At 42.5% G+C, this 17,481-nt stretch overlaps 1 long non-coding RNA gene across 3 annotated transcripts in view; it reads left to right on the forward strand.

Annotated features, from left to right (window-relative positions):
- The window catches only part of LOC119695834, a 51,833-nt gene extending 34,890 nt beyond the window's left edge, over nt 1-16,943 (forward strand). For 2 of the 3 annotated variants that reach the window (XR_005255402.1, XR_005255403.1), the window contains one exon: nt 9,353-16,943. This is a non-coding gene — a long non-coding RNA (uncharacterized LOC119695834). The remainder of the gene's footprint in view (nt 1-9,352) is intronic. The other variant, XR_005255404.1, reaches the window with a different exon arrangement.
- Nucleotides 16,944-17,481: the final 538 nt, after the last annotated feature.

A 17,481-nucleotide genomic window follows, 5' to 3' on the forward strand; every position in this document is an offset into this window, starting at 1 on the left:
TTTTTTCTCAACAGTATATACGGATATGCACTTGCTACATACATTTGTGAAAATGCTTTGAAATGCATTCACTGAAGTTAATTTTTCAGGTCTAATACTTCTCTTCATTTAATGCTATAAAATTAATGGCCCTTCATTTTTATGTCCAATGCAAATGATCATGTCATTTCCAATGGCACACCGCTCTTTCTCTCATATGCTGAATATGATTAGTTTTCCTTTAGCAGAATTAGAGCACATGATTCTCTGAGGTTAGGCAAGAGCAATGTCTCCTGGTGCTATTTCAGGGTTTCTATTATGCTATAGTATTCTTAACAAACAGGATTTCAGAAATGTACACTGCAAAAATTTTAGACAAGTGAACTCTAGAGGCTGTGGCCTTTGGTCAGTGCAGACAAACCAACAATGGTAACTCATAAATCTTCAGAATCTTCTCAAGAGATTAGCTAGACATTTCAGCAAACACTTGTAAAAACAAGAGGAATACAGCTACTTCTGAAAGTACAAGCTGGGTCATTTGGAAATACTTCCACAGACCTCCAAGTGAAGTGAACGTCTTGAATTATTTCAATGGGAGCCAGATAAAGCTTGTAACAGCCTCTTTTATAATCAATATTCCATATTTGCATGAGAGAGACTTTCTCAGAAACAAGACAGGCATCACCTGATTTTCTAGGAGTTAGACATCGAAGCTCAAAGCCCAGAGACATGCGCACTTACAGCAGATATTAATTTTCCTCCATTTTGGTTGTCAATCAACTGCTTTTGCATGACGGTGACAGAGCACACATCAACTATTCAACAGTGAAAAACAGACATAATTTGAACATGTGTTTCTAGCTTTCAGATATTCTGCTTGCAAGCATGGCAGACAAATGCTACACTCATAAAAGTAATTAGTGATTGAATGACTTTAAGATATATTCTCTGTAGAAATTAACTCAGACTGTTCTGTATAATGGCAATTTAAAAAGTATATTCTTCCCTTTTTCAAGCAAGACAGAGGAATTTTAGAATGTAATTTAAAACATAATAAAATTAGAGGAAAAAAGTTTTCTAAATTGTGCCTTGCAGGTATCACTTAACAATTTTTTGCTTTTTTATCAAGCCAAAATGTCAAACACAAGTTTGGGAACAGGGCATGCCTATTTGCTAGTGGTGAAGCAATGTTTTGTGCCCAAAGCATTTGCAATGAAACTTGGTTTTCTTTGCTTCCTTTCCAGCATAGCTGAAGTGTCCTGTTGCTGTAGAGGTCAGAGCTGAGCTGGCATCAATGACTGTACACACACCTGAAGCATTAAAAATCCTGACTAAAAGCTGCCCTCACAGCTCCATAGATATACATCTTGTGGAGAGCATCTGTCTGTAAATGCCAGATCCATTGTCAAACATCAACTTCTGCATTTGGCTCTATACATGCCAAAATCCTTTACCTGCTTTTTCAGCTTTCTATTGCCATTTTTCATGTATTAGGTTCAGATTTCTAGAAATAGAGTAGGTCACTGTAACCAGCTTTTGTTTGGATGAATGACACAATTCCTCTTATCTTCTCCTTTATGTTTCTTAGATGTGTTTTGAGCTACGTATTTCCATGTATGTATATAAGGCAACCCTGCTGGTAATTATGCTCTCAGAGCATAAATGTAATTTATGTTCTATATAAAAAAGTAAACACCTAGGCAGAAACAGAAGACAGTTCATGATAATATATGTTAGGAGTGAAATAGCCTGCTAAATCAGCAGCCCACCGGAACTGAGAGGTATCGAAGGCTAAATACCTAATTTGTCTGTGGGTTTAATTATTATAAAGAAAGAAGCCTTTGGATCTCACTCCTCAGTACTTTTGGGGGGAAAAGATTCAGATCTGTCCTCTGTAAAGCCCTTTGCAATGCCACACTATTGGCAAGGAACATGTATTTGTCAAGTTTTGTACTAACTACTTCTTCATTGGAGTCTGTGTGGGATGTTCTCATAGCTTCATTTCACATTGCAGATTTATAAAAGTAGAAAAGCTACAAGCTGAACCAAAATGGTAAGGACAGCAGATTTCACATATGCCACACACAGCTGAGAATTTCCCTGATTTTCACAGAGGATTGCAGAACTTCCCTTCTCACTTGGAAAGGCTGCAGGCCATCAGTGAATTTGAGAACAACTTGGCTTGGTGTGTGCTGTATGTAACAAAATGAGCTCAGGAGAGCAGGAGAATGGTGGTGGAAGTGCTGCTGTGTGTGCACCATACTGCTTGATGGAGGGGACGTGGGAATGTAATGGGTGCAGTTCCAGAGTGCCCTTCTTAGCTGGAGAGGAGATCTTACAAAAAGTGTGATCCTGAGAATGACATTAACATCTTGTAGGGATGACCTTAGGTCTGCAGTTCCAGGTCACAGATCTGATTAGGATGCACTGCAAGGAAAGCAGTGGGGATCTCTTCTGGATCTCCTTGTAGAGCCTGAAGAAAGGATGTCCAAATAAAATAAAAACTCAAGAATAAAAGTTAGTGATGAGAGAACAAAGGAAAAAAAAGCAATGAACCCTTTCCAGCCTAATTTTAAAATCTATGGGGAGCTGCCACTTTGTACTAACATTAGATAAACCCATTTCTCTGATGCCTTTGTCCTTCATGCTCCTCACAGAACAGTCTCTAGTAAATTGCTATGACTCAACTCCCAGATGATCCTATTCTTATCTTTATTCTTAGTTGGCTATGGTGATTGTTATATGGAAAAAACCCACAGATTTTGAATCATTTGCAACCGACTCAGTCATTTTTCAGTCTGTCCACTGCTTGACTGTTGCTGAAATGTCTACTAGTATCAAGAAGGAGTTCTCATGGGCTTAGAAATGTTTTAGCAGTGAAAACACAAAGGTGCTACCCTGAGTAAATCTCTGTGCAGCAGCCTGCAACACTGCCCTTCCGAAAAGACAGTCCAGAATATGGGGTGGCAGTGTAATTTTTTTTTATTGTTGTTGGACACTATCTTTGGAACTGCATCCATCCAACAACACGGTCATTTTTAATGACACAGATGATTTAATTTTATCTTGCTCTTCAATAATTGTGGAGAAAGCTGTGATGAAGAGAGCCCCAGTAGGTAGAGCATGTCTATACACACTTGCAGTTGTAGCCTTGCTCTGCACCATGGTTCTGCTCTCCGTGCAGCTGTTAGGAAACCTGAGAGACCCACACTATCATGGGATGAGCCTCAGCTCAGGGTGCTTATGGGTCTACACCCTCTCTGTCCTCCCCTAGGCTTCCTTCTTTCAGAGGAAAGATTCGATGAAAGAAAGGGAGTTATGGCTGATATTACTTTTTGTAGCTGCTTTTGCTTATCCTGAATTTTGTGGTCAACATGCTTGAGCCTGTAATAAGAAAAATCCTCTGCTTACCAGCTTATTCTGTTTGGTGTCCTGAAGGTCTCCCATCATGAATGGTCAGTAAGCTCCAGGAGGAAGACTGGGGCAGAAAGCCCTGTTGGGTGACGCACCGTGAGATAGGTTCATAAATGAAGTTCTGTGTTTGGCTACAAGTCAGGATGACCCCAGGAGCACTCCTTTGTCATTGGCAGCTCTTAGTCTCAGGACTTCTGATTGAATTTATCAGAAAATTGCAGTAATTTGAACAGTAGTGATAAGAGTGATTGAAGTGGGTTAGCTCAATGAAACAGCAATCTTTGAAACCATTTTAAAAAAAACACTCTTCTCTCTGATGAGTTCTAGCAAAGAACTATATCCACTGAAATCATGGGGAGTTATCTGCCACTAAATCAAAGGAAAGCTGTTTTAACAAGATGACTGTGTCAGTCTATCTTTTCTTGCTACCTGTTGGATATGTCCGCGGTGTCAAAAAAACCTGGGTAATTACTTACTTCTTACAAGATCAGTCCCTGTATAGCAATGGTTGTGCAGGAGTGGGAAGTCTCTCCTACACATTTCTGCTAGCAGCAAAGTTTTTGAGCAAATCTGCATTTATTTACATACCTTGCAGCAGCAGTAACCATAACCTCACACTATAATCATGCAGCAACCAAACTCCAAACAAGGAGTTTAAATCAATTTCTTATTTGTAAAATAAAACTACAGTATCATTTTGATGGTTCTAACTTCCTTGAAGGGAGATAAGGCTTGCCTACTACCCATTTACTACTTGCTGCTTGCCAGTCTGTCAAAAGTAATGGGAGAGGAAAATTGTTTTCGACATTGTCTTTTCATATGCAGGTGTCCTCATTCTTATTTTTTCCCAAAAAATCTGCAATGCTGACCTCTCTTACAAGAAGCCTCACATCTAATTGAACACTTGTACTATCCGAGTGCTGGTCATAAGACATGAGCCTTAATCCTGAATCCTTGAATTGCAGAATCAGAGAATAATTAGGGTTGGAAAGGACCCCTGGAGATCATCTTGTACAATTGCACTACCAAGGAAGGATCACCCATAGCAGGTGGCACAGGAACATGTCCAGCTGAGTTTTGAGTGTCTCCAGAGAGGGAGACTCCATGACCTCCTTGGGCTGCCTGTTCTAGTGCTCTGCCACCCTTAACATAAAGTTCTTCCTCAAGGTGAGGTGGAACATCTTGTGATTTTGTTTATAACCATTGCTCCTTGTCCAGTATCTGAGCAACACTTCAAAGAGTCTGGCACCGTGCTCTTGGCACCCACCTTTCAGATATTTATATGCATTGATGAGATTCCCTCTCAGTTTTCTCTTCTCTACACTACACAGGCCCAGCTCTCTCAGTCTCTCCTTGTTAAGAGAGATGTTTCAAACCCCTTATCATCTTTGTGCCCCTTTGCTCTCCAGGAGCTCCTTGTCTCTCTGGTACTGAGGAGCCCAGAACTGGACACAGCACTCCAGATGTGGCCTCACCAGGGCCTAGTAGAGGGGGGAGGATCAGCTTCCTCCACCTCTTGGCCACACTTCCCAATGCAGCCCAGGATCCCACTGGGCCTCCTGGTTACAAGGGCACACTGCTGGCTCATTGACACCTTCTGATGCACCAAGACTCCCAGGTCCTTCTCCATAGAGCTGCTCTTTAGTGGGGCAGCCCCAGCCTGTGCTAGGACTTGGGGTTATTCCTCCTCAGCTGCAGGACCCTGCACTTGCCCTTGTTGAGCCTCATTAGGACTTTCTCTGCTCAGCTTTTCACACTATCAAGTTCCTGCTAAATGGCAGCTTTCCACCAGTCACTGGGCACCCCTCCAGTTTCCCATGATTTTTCAAAGGTGATGGACAGTGGCTTAACAACAACATCTGCCAGCTCCCTCAATACCTGTGGGTGTATCCTATCAGGGCCAATGGATTTTTGGGTGTTCAGTCTCCTCAGCTGATATTTCACCCAGCCCTCCACAACCAAGGGGAAATCTTCCCTTCTCCAGTCTCGCTCTCCTACCTCCAGGATATAGATTTCCCAAGGAAACAGCAGTAAAAACTGAGCCAAAGAAGGCATTCAGCAATTCTGCCTTCTCTGTATCTTCCCTCACCATGACATCAATCTGATTCAGCAGTGGCACATTTCCCATAGTATTCCTTTTGCTGCTGATGTATTTTTAGAAGCCCTTATAGTCCTTGATTTCCCTTGCCAGACTGAATTACAAGCAGGCCTTGTCCTTCCTTTTTACATCCCTTCTTACCAATGATGTTCCTATAGCCCTCCCATGCGACCTGTTCCTTTTTCCATATCCCATAAATTTCTTTCTTCCAACCCGGATTAACTAGAAACTTCCTGCTCATCCATACAGGTCTCTTCCCCATTAACCATTTCTGGTTCAGGGGGATACACTGGTCTGGAGCTTGGAGGAAGGGATGCTTGAATATTGACCAGCTCTCTTCAACTCCCTTATCTTCTAGGGTCCTAAATGATGGAATTCCTCTAAACAGGTCTTTGAAGAGGTTGAAATTGTCTGGGAGTTTGGAGTTCTAGTCCTGCTTAGTGCTTTGCTTCCTCCATGCAGGGTCCCAAGTTCTTCTGTCTCATGGTCACTGCACACAGGTCAGCTCCCAACATTCACATCTTCAACCTGTCCCTCCTGGTTTGTTAGTACAAGTTCCAGCAAAACACCTTTCCTTGTTGGCTCCTCCACCCCTTACATCAAGAAGTTAGCTTCAGTGATCTGCAGAAACTTCTTGGATTGTATGTGCTGAGTTGTGTGTCTCTCCAACAAATACCAGGGTGGTTGAAGTTCCTCAAGAGAATCAGGACCCGTGATTGTGAGGTTACTTCCAGCTGTTCACAGAAAACCCCATCAACTTCATCCCGATCAGGTGGCCTGTATTAGATGAAATGATCCCATCCTTCTCTATCAGACTACAATCATTAAAGCACAATCCGTTGTAATAAAAGCCAAAACCTTCCTTACAGCGCCAGGCACAGAGCCATATGTTGATTCATACTATATGCCTGCTTCTGGCTTCTTTTCTAACTTACATGGTCAGACATTGACCATGTAAGAAATTGTGTTGAGGCGATGGACATATTCTTTATATTACCCTGGAGAAAAAATATGAACCCTACTTTTCTTGCTCTGACCAACATTTTCTTCTCTTTGTGGGAGCATTTCAGCCAGTAAAAATGGGAAAGCAATAAAAGATGTGCTAAAATATAAAGTAAAAGGAAGCATATCTTTACAACTGTTAGGTTTGTGACTTTTATTTATTCGTAGTGGGAAATACGGCACTCCCCTGACCCACATCCACAGCACTCTACCCTTGAGGACAAAGAATCATTTTACCTGGTTAAGTTGTATTACTTCATGCTGCTACCCAAATAGTGCCTGGCTCCCAGTTTCTTCATGTATATGGTTTGGGTCCTGGTTACTAGTTGGAAGCCATTCTAGAAAGGCTTTTTTTCCTCCTAAAATAGATGTTTTAAAATTTTGAGTATTGTTTACAGTTTCAAATGTGTAAGCATCTTAGTAAGCATAGTGACATATATCTGTATAATCTATGGTTTTCTCCTAAGGTTGTTCATACATTCCTTTCACTTAATTGTTCTTCTGGCCCAGCATGGTCCTTTACCTATACCAAAAGAAAGACTATTAGTGGTAGCTTTCAGATGCACTCTTCAGCTAGAAAACAAAGCAAAAGAGAGAGGATTGGGGCTTTTGGTCTGCATGGTGTTTTCAGGATGGCAGTAAAGAGGGGAAGTATGTCCAACAGGCAACCCAAGCAGGGCTGCTCTGACTGGGAGCCTGCTGGAGAGATGCTCTGCCTCAAGTCCTGGAGTTGTGGGACTTCCTTGCTGTGCCAAACCAACTCTCAATTTCCCCTTAGCTCTAGATCTAGCCTGAGGCAGATTATCCCTGTGCTTTACTCTGAAGAATTAATAGTTTTAAGAAACATGGGTATAACCAGACTTTTTTTTTCCTTGTTTAATTAGTGTTTATTTGCTGAATTGATATTGCAGTCCAAAAATAGCATGAAGTTGAAATGACAGGGGAGTGTAAAGAGAAACTAATCATGATGGTGTGAAAGAAATTTCCTATAATTTTGGGACTAAAGGTTACTTAAACAAGTTAAAAATATCTGTGTAGAAAGGAATCATCACCTATAGATCCCTTTATGGCCTCATTTACGCCACTGGCATCCCATCACTGGTGTCAGCTTTGTGGGATTTGTACCATTTCCAGGAGGGTTTACCCTTCCACTCATGTGCTGAGCAGCAGATGGTGTGGCAGTTGCCTGCTCCTGGCCCAGTGTTCTGTAACTGGACCAGAGAGGGGCCCATGCACCTGTTGTGCACAAATTAGCCTTCACCCCTCAGTTCTGTTTGTGTGTTGCTGTCTGGAACAACGATTTTCCCTCATCCACCACTTCTCAAAGTGTTCAAAGACCAGGAACTCCATTTCTTGTGTGGTTTTCTGGGTATTGCCAACAACATAGGTATCTTTATACCACAGGCTGCAAGTAAAGTAACAGGAGACTCTTTTTTGAGTTTACTCTAGCCACCCACATGCCAAGACACTCACTTGAGATATATTTTCCTATCTCATTTTCCTTAGTGCCAGCCCTGTTTTTCTGCAATATCCTCTTCCTGCCACCAGCCAGACTCTCCTGACACCTACCATTACGCTCTTTTGTCCAATGAGCTACTCACCCAGGAGCAGTTTCTTTCCACCTCACACCTATTCAAACCACCTCAGACACTATTCCTTGAAAGGGTGACACTGATATCCACAGAGACAGGTTTCTACTGTGAAATTCTGACATCCAAATGAGTTTAAAATTTATTTCTCTGCAACTATCTCAGTGAGTGTGCAAGTTGTGACTGAAGCAATAATTGACAGTTTTTGGCAAGTGCAGCTTTTAAGTAACTGTTGAGGATGCAAATGCCTAAAATAACTATATAAAACAACAAATATAAAACAGTTTGAAGTGGAATCAAATGACGCACACAAATCTTTTATATGAAGAGATAAAAAAATGTCAATTTTTGCAGAATTTTTTCCATCTTACAAAGAGGGAACATGCAGATCCTTGCATGTCATACTTAGGCATCATTTAGCAGGGCAACAATCTGTGTCCAGTAGGGATATGTCTGCATAACTCTCGGCAGCATTTAGGCCTAGATCTAGCAACTCATTGAAAACTGTGTTAATTTAAAAATAAAACAAGGCTCTGGGAATTTTTCAGAGTCCTGTTAATTAATTTCAAAAGTTCCATTAGTTTGATGGAAGAAAGGCTGCATACTGTAATCATCTGGCAGCTGGTGATTTATAATTTTTAGCAGATTTAGGAACACAGTCTCAGCCTCTGGCTTCTTTGCTTTACAGAGCAAGCAGAGAATCTACAGTGACCTCCAAAGACTCTCAGACATGTCAGATCAGATGTTCTCCACCAGTTTCCAATTTGTTTTCTAGCCTTGCAATGAAAAAGGCTCACCACATTTCCCTGGTGGATACTCTAGCTCTGGGTCAGCAAGACAAACCATCTTTCAGGACAGTCCATAATGTGCTGTAAAATACATCACATTGTTTTGGCTCCAGAAAAGAAAGGCCAGTCATGGGGAAGGTGGTCAACAAGCTCTTCTCAGCTTGTTGGTGTCTGCTCAGTTGTCAGAGCAACACCTGTATTTGGCTGGGGACCCCATCTCACAAGGATTTATTCCAAAGTGGCACTCTGAGAACAACATTGCTGGCTGCCAAATTTGTCTTGTCCCACTAGGTCCTAGATATGATTTGCTCAATGTACAAATAAAACTGTCTTCCCTAAGTCCTGACCTTGAAAACTCAAGTGAATTTGACAGCCAGTCTGGGTTGTTTTTTCTTTTCTCTGCTAATATTATGTGAAAGTAGAAATTCTGAAGTTTCCACAGAAATGCTGCTTTCCATATTTAACTTTTCCTCTTTATTTAGAGATATGGCCAAACATTGGAGTTTAGTGAGAAGCTGGCTGCTCTCTGGAAGTCACTAGCACAGGAACCGGGACTTTGTTGATGCATGAAAAAGGAAGGACAGAGCTATGACTGGTAATGCCTGCAGTCCTACTGCTGCTGAACTCAATAACCAAACCACTGCCATGCTAGGATCAGCACAGAGAGGAGAATGGAACAGCTGTGATGGGAGGTGAGATTAACAGACACCAGTGTCAGGATATGAAACATGAAAAGGACAGAGTCATGACTGTAGAGGAGGAAGTGGACACACAAAGTTGTGTGAAACCTTAAAATCATAGAATCACAGAACACTTTAGTTTGAAAGGGATCTTTAAAACATGTCTAGTCCAGTCCCTCCAAAAATGACATCTTCTATTACGGGATATCTTCAAGTAGTTGAGGTGGTTCAGAGTCCTTTCCAATATGACTTTGAATGAGCCCCAGGAATGGGGCATCTACCACCCCTCTGGTCAGCCTGTTCCAATGTTTCACCACTCTCACTGTAAAAAAATTATTCCTTTCATCTAGTCTGAATCTACCCTCTTTTGGTTTAAAACCATTACTTCTTTTCCTGTTGCAATTGACCCTGCTAAAATTCTGTACCCATCTTTCTTTTAAAACTTCTTTAAGTACTGGGGAATTAAGGTCTCCCTGGAATGTTTTCTCTTCAGGGTAATCAGCCCAAATTCTCTCCGTCCTTCTACACAGGAGAGGTGCTCCAGCCCTGTGATCATTTCTGTGACCTCCTTTAGACTTGCTCCAGCAAGCTGATGTCCTTCCTGTGCTGTGGACCACAGAGCTGGATGCAACACTCCCGGTGGGATCTCACCAAAGCAGACGAGAGGGGCAGAATCCTCTCCCTCAACCTACTCAGTCTTTGGATTCAGCCCAGGATATAGCTGGGTCTCTGGGCTGTGAGTGTATGTTGTGAGTCACGTCCAGCTTTTCATCCAACAGCACCCCCAAGTCCTTCTTGGCAGGGCTGCTCTCAATCCCTTCAACCCCAGCTATATTGATACTAGGGTTGCTCCTACCCAAGTGTAGGACCCTGTTCTTGGCCTTGTTAAAACTTATGAGTGACCCATGGGCCACTTCTCGAGCTTGTCCAGGTCCCTCTGGATGACATCCCATCCTTCAGGTGTGCCAACAGCATGACTCAGCTTGGGGCCATCTGCAAATCTGCTGAGGGTGCACTCAACCCCACAGTGTCACTGATGAAAATATTAAACAATGCTAGTCCCAGTATAGATTCCTGAGGGGTACTACTTGTCACTGATCTTCATTTGAATGCATATTTTTCAAAGCTCTCTGACTCTGTCCATAGATCCAATGCCTTACACACCCATGAAATCTGTATCCATCCAGTTTGGAGTTCAGAATGTTGGGTGGGACCATGTCAAAGACATTACAGAAATCGAGATAAACATTGTTGCGGTGTGATGTCATAGTTTGCTTCAGATACCCCAGGTTTCTCCCTGAAGATTCCTTCCCCAGGTGTGTCAATCACCTCTCCTTTCCCCACCCTGACCCCTGCTAAGTACTGTCTATCAGACCTGGAATTCCAGAAGGGCATTGAGTGATTGGGCAAGTTCAAAAGATAAACACTACCTCTGGGGGGCATTGAACAATCCAGGTATCCTTTATCCCTTGGGACCTCCTCTCCCATACCCGGTTGGTGGGTTCCCTCTCCATCCCCTTCCCTTCTCCCCCAGGGGAAAGGGCGAACAGGCCACACAGTCGGGAGTTCTGTTGGAGCTGTTGCTGGATTCAGGGGCCATGTGGGCCAGAATAAAAACTCTGGAATAAAACCCTCCATCAGAACCGACTCCTTCCTTCACCATCGCCTTAAAGTTTCTCTGGCGCACGGAAACCTGGGGAGTGACCCTCTACGAGAGTAAGCTCCAGCCACACCACCGAAGCTCCAGCATGCCTGAACTTGTTCCCACATGCCCATCTAGCTAGCCAGAAGTGTCTCTGGGGTGAAACACCACAGTTGCCACTATTTGGCTTAGCTGCAGGGGCAGACATCCCATTCAGCAATATTGGTATATTCCAATACATCATCCATAGCTCTTCACCTGTCCACTCATGCAGACACTGCATCGGTTCACTGCATTTTCACTGCAGCTCTGGTTGCTTCCTACCTCAATGTCACACATGAGCTCACTTGCACTGGTGACCATCAGGTTCAGTAACAGATCTCCTCTGTCAGGGCTGTCAATTTCCTGTCTTAAGAAGTTATCCTCTGTGCATTCCGGCAGTCCCCTGGATTGCCTACAGCTCACCAGAGATGTTGGAGGTTGAAGTTCCCCAGCAGAACAAGGTCCTGTGAGCATGATGGCTTCTTGCTCCCGTAGCTGGAGCAAGAAGATTTTGTAGTCAATAGGCTCCAGGTGACCAAGAGACCTGTAATAGGCACAATCCAAAAGGTTCTTTCTGTTACCTCATCCTCTGATTCTCACCCAAAAATTCTCAACCTGTTTGCAGCTGTTCTTCAGAGAGAGTCCTTCACATTCCATTCATTTCTTATGTAGAGGGCAACCCACACAGAGCCCTGCCTGTCCCTTCTGAACAGCCTGTAGCTGTCAGTAGCCACACTCATAATGAGATTCATCCCACCATCTTTCAGAGATGATAACTAGTTCATATCCTTTTAGCAGCACAGTGACTTCCAGCTCCTCCTATTTGTTACCCACAACTGCACCCACTGGTGTAGAGTCACTTCAGCTGAGCTGTCATCTATGTAGCCTTTTTAGAGGAATGCTCTTTAATCTTTCTGAGATTTTTCACCAGTGTTCACCTCTAGGCTTCTATTACCTCAGGAGCCCTTGAGTCATCTCTGCAAGACTATTATTTTCTATTATCTATGATATATCATGCACATCATGGCAAATCTTTGCAATTAAGAGGTTGAGTACCTTAAAAATGAAGAATAGTCAAATAGTTTTCCAGATGAAGAGGACTTCTGGCTGGCTTGCTACGACCCAGCAATATTTACCTCTAGATTCTTGAATTTTCCAGTCACCAGCTTTGGGGTGCCCAGTAGATTAATTAGTGATGCAGAGGGCACAGATCCAGTTTAGTGACATGCTCAATAAATATAAAATAAAATATTGTTTTCACATCTATCTTTAAAATATCTGCTTAATCAATGAACGAAGTGTGTACCTACATGCAGCATTACAGTCCCTGGGTGGGCAAGGATAGGTTGGCTTTAAATCTACGCAGGGACTTAGCCTATCACATTCTGTCCTAAGCTGCAGACATCTCACTGTTCAGAAGCTGGGCTATGTGGGGATCAGATCAATCAGCAGTTGAGACTGGGGTGTTTCAAATTCCCTATATGTACTAGGTTTGGACAATGAAACAGGCTGTTTGCTGCATGAAACTTTGAGGTGTGTGTGTCATCCCTGTCTCTGACCACCGACCCCATGAATCACATGGCCCTAACGTAATACCTAAGGAATTACATTAGAGTCCATTCATTTTAATTCTTTTCAGCTAACTCTGAAGTGGTATCACCAAAGCCAATTCATAACTGTATGGGTATTCCTCATTTAGGCAGCTTGGTAAGAGGATGGACAGGACAGAGAGAGAGATGCACCACTTTACTGAGAGAGATGCACCACTGTACTGAGAGAGATGCACCACTTTACTAAGAGAGATGCACTAAACAATGACAATACCTGTTGTACTGCATTCAGGGGAGGTGTGTCACTGCCTTCCAAGATAACACTGCCATAACAAAATCAGTATGCCCTTGCCTCCTACCTCAGACATCAGAATCTAGGCACTTTAAGGTAAATGTTTCCTTTGAAGTCAGTGAAGGTGCAAGGACACTGGATTGAGGAGAATCAGAGCCCTAAAATGTTTGTGGTTGTAGAAGATAGAAGGGAAAACCCGAAGTGGAACAAGCAACTCAAAGTGAAGATTTCAGCTTACCCCAGTCTGGACCAAGATCATTGCTTTTCCCAGTCTTTGTGCCATTTCCCTGAGCAGAAATTCCTTGGAGCAACACATTGAGCATTGGAAACAGGCATGACCAGAACAGAGCGTGAGGGTCTCCTGAACAAGATAATGAGCTTCAGCTAGCTTGGACCAAAGCTGCTTAAATAGCTCCCCATACCTTCCTTCTTCAGCTATCACTAACAGTAATACTTAAAAAAAGACATTGGCAGTGATTAATTTTAGGTACTTACCAGCCCTGTCTGCCTGAATTCAGGTATGCCGTGCACTACTGCATTGGTTCTGCTGTGGTGGGATGCTGGGTGCAGTCATCTGTCCTGCTGTTGCAGCTGCTAGCCTGAGGCCTTATGAATCCTAATTTCATTTTGGAATATGGACTTGCTGCCAAGTTTGGTATGATATGTTTGCCTTGGGGTCCTAAATGCATGTTGCCTGCCAGACTGCCTCTTGTGATGTTCCTGCTGTCTGCCAACCTTGTCTCCTATTCTAGGTGCTGGCAGAGTCATTTCGGAAAGGGAAGTGTCAGGTTCTCAGCATATCAATTGAGGCTTTTGATGTTGTGTTACACACTTGTTAGTCCCGTAGATTCTTACATGAGAATGTTTTCAAAACATTCCAGTGCTCCAGCTTTTGAGTACGCAGTGGGACAAAAGGCTAGCATGACTCATTGCTCACACGCAGGTAATGCTACAGGCAGACTACACTCCTGGTCCACATAGGTGGAGTTACATAAGACTCCTCCCTAGGGGTGGGAGTCCTCTGCTCCTCAGAGTTGCAGTCATTGCAGAGCTTCTCCCAAAACTCCCCCATGCCCTGAATTTACCGCATCCCCTAAGTACTGCTGGGTGTTTAGAGTTTCCTTCCTTCAGAACAGAGCTGAGAGTAGTAAGCAGAAAATAGAGGGGAAATTCCTTGTTGTTTTCAGCTAAATTAAAAAAAATAAAGTTCAGAAGGCCAGGAAATTTCTTGATTACTTGATTTATTCAAAGATCTGTGCATCTGGGTTATTTCTTATCCTGAATGAATGTAGTATATTCTGAAACATTTGTCTTTCCTTCACACCTTAAAGTAAGCAGCATCTGTTAAAGCACACAGTGTTTAAAATATACACCTGTGTTACTGGGGAAACAGGACTTATATAGGAAAGAAAATGTTGCCTTCTAACTAGCATATCCTATAAAGCAAAAGAAAGCTCATTAATATACCTCCATTAATTTAGGTTGGTCCCTTAGTTTCAATATTATTAATTACACAAATTATTGTACACCAGTTTAGTGTCAACTGTTTTTCTTTTATTCTTTGAGATTCTCATTCATTTGCAATTTCCCACTGGAGATCCAAACTGTGGCTTTAAATGCAAATAGTCACCATGGCCAGTTTCTGCAAACCAGAATAAAGTTATTCAAAGGAACTAGTGGCTTCATTTTGATCTTCTTGTTCATCTTCTCCTTGGAAGAAATTTGGAAGACAATTAAAGTTTCATTTACATAACACCCAGTGCTAGGGTTCTGACTTGTGCATATTGGACAGAAAACAAAAGGGTTAATTTAGTCCTCTAATCTATTGTTATATGCCTAATTATTTTACATGTCTTCATTTCATTAATGAATTTCTCATTTTTCCATGCATCTCCTTCCCCATTGCTTTTGTTTAAACCTCCTGGTGGGAAGAGATAGATTAATTTTGTTGTGCCTTAATGGAACTGTATGCTACATTAGATTTAACCATTTGGCATGCACTGCCAACATCACCATTATGCATAATGAATTACTTTTTGTGAGTCCCAAACTAACATAGATCTTCAATGTTCCTCTAAATATTGCAACTACACAGCTGGCAAATATCATTACCTTGAACTTACATGGAAACCTAGAGCTTGACACAAGACATCTTCAGAAATTTTTCCATTAAAAAATGGGAATTTCTTTTAAAAATGCAGGAGCATTCAAGACAAGATGTGAAAAGCTCATTAAGCTTTGCTGTTATCTTCCATTAACTGTGTTTGATATGTGTATGCATGTGGGTGTGTGCATATCCTGGGCCTACAGCCACACGCAGAACCCCCAATGAGGCAGTGTGTGCTTTGTGTCAGGACCAGACAAACTTCCTTGCAGTCTGCCTGTGAGTATGGAGATTAACATTTGTCTCAGCTGCTGAAGCTTTTCACACGTGAACCCTTTGCCTCAGCAGTCAATCTGAGGACCCTGACAGGATTTCTCTCGCACAGTTTACACCAGTGGAATGACATAGGGAGAAAATTGATTAAACGTGCAAACCAAGCTTCTTCCTCTCAGGTCCAGTGTCCGTTCACCTTTGGTTTCTTTGTTTGCTCTTCATCAGAGGTGCTCAGCCAGTTCATCATCAGGGCACCATATGCAGTACTTTATGAATCAGGCAGTTGGAGGCTTCTTTCACCACTTCTGCAGTCACCTGGTTAAACCTTAGGACATGGGGATCCCAGATGCAATCTACTATAGCAGGGCCCTTTCCTAGGAGCATGATGGTTGAGTTACCCAAGTTGAGGAGATATAAATGTGGTCCATGCACCTGCCCATGCACCTTGTTCCAGGACCAGTTAAAATCTGGCTACTGCAGCCCAACCTAAATCACATCTGTCATCCCATCCACCTGGGACATCTCACAGTCAGGGCAGTTACAAACTTGTTTGTCCAGGAGTAACAGAAGTCATTCAAACCAAGAGACAAATGTGACATACCCCAGCATGAGTATAATAGCTGATAATTGGTCAATGTGTGCTGGAAATCCTCTACTGGTAATGTCTGCCTCTTTGTTCACCTCCACCAGCATCCACTTTCAGCCTCCTCGTACCCAGCTTTGAACACTCAACTCTCTCATTCACACGCCCCCTGTGAGCTCTCCTGTTTTTGCTGGACACAACAAAATTAACCCTGAAGCAACACTGAACTCTCAGATAGAGACACAGGACTCTGAAACGCTGCCTATATATCGTTGCCATGCCAGTATATCTGTTATGAACACCAATGTGTGTGTTAAGCTAAAAAAGGTTTTCAGACAAAATCTGACATTAGGCAAAACAAAGCACAGGACAAGCCAGTTCTATGAACCTTTAACTGATGTGCACAGCACTCATCAAGGAAAGCTAGGAATATTCTGTGCATATTCCCCACAAGTTTTAATTACAGACACTGAAACTGAGTGCAGTGTTAGACTGCAAGCAGGGACACTGACTATAAAACTAAATTTAACTTGTGGAGATCTACTCCTTTTTTGTTCAAATGTCCTTGAAAATTACAAACAAAATGTTTGGCAATACCCTGAGAAGCCAAATACTTTCTTCAGCTGGCAAGGTTCTCTCTTAATAAATTCTCTGTTTGCCAGTGGAAGGTACTAATGACAAGGACTGTACATGAAGGAAATTAATGGACAAAATCTTCATTAAAGTTAGATTTATGTCTACATTTACGTAAATGTAAAGTTGTATTTATTTTAGGTCTGTGAAAGAAAAAAATTCTTGTCAAATCTGAGCATCTCAGCTGACATTCTACTTAAACTGGACTGCTCTGTCACTGGAGATTTGGAGATCAGTAATTTCAGGACCCTCTGTTAGTGCATTAATGGTGCTCAGGAACAAACAAACAGCTGCCTGCTATGTTTCCTGATCTAAAGAGAGGTCTGCTAGTCTTCCTGAAGCTCCGTATTTTTGTGTCTGATGCAATGACTTGAGAAGCTTACTCATCTATTGGTGAAACTTTGCACCACAGTTGCAACTGCTGTAAATTTTATCTTCAACTTTAAGGAGACATTGGTGCCAGATGAAGAACAGTGAGACACGAATTTCTATGACCCCAGGGTCAGCAGAAGGGCTTGGCACTGCTCCTGGCTTAGCATCCCTTCTCCTCAGAAGATGTAGAGGAGACATTGGTGCCAGATGAAGAACAGTGAGACATGAATTTCTATGACCCCAGGGTCAGCAGAAGGGCTTGGCACTGCTCCTGGCTTAGCATCCCTTCTCCTCAGAAGATGTAGAGGAAGTTGGTGAGCATCCAGTGAGTGCTGACTGGTTGTGCAGATGTGACAAGATGCAGAGGTTCGAGTGCAAAATGCTGGTATAACAGCCCATCTGAATGAACTTCTTAGCCTAAAATGCAGACATGATCAGGT

Source organism: Motacilla alba, chromosome Z (genome assembly GCF_015832195.1).
Source record: "Motacilla alba alba isolate MOTALB_02 chromosome Z, Motacilla_alba_V1.0_pri, whole genome shotgun sequence".
Lineage (NCBI taxonomy): Eukaryota > Metazoa > Chordata > Aves > Passeriformes > Motacillidae > Motacilla > Motacilla alba.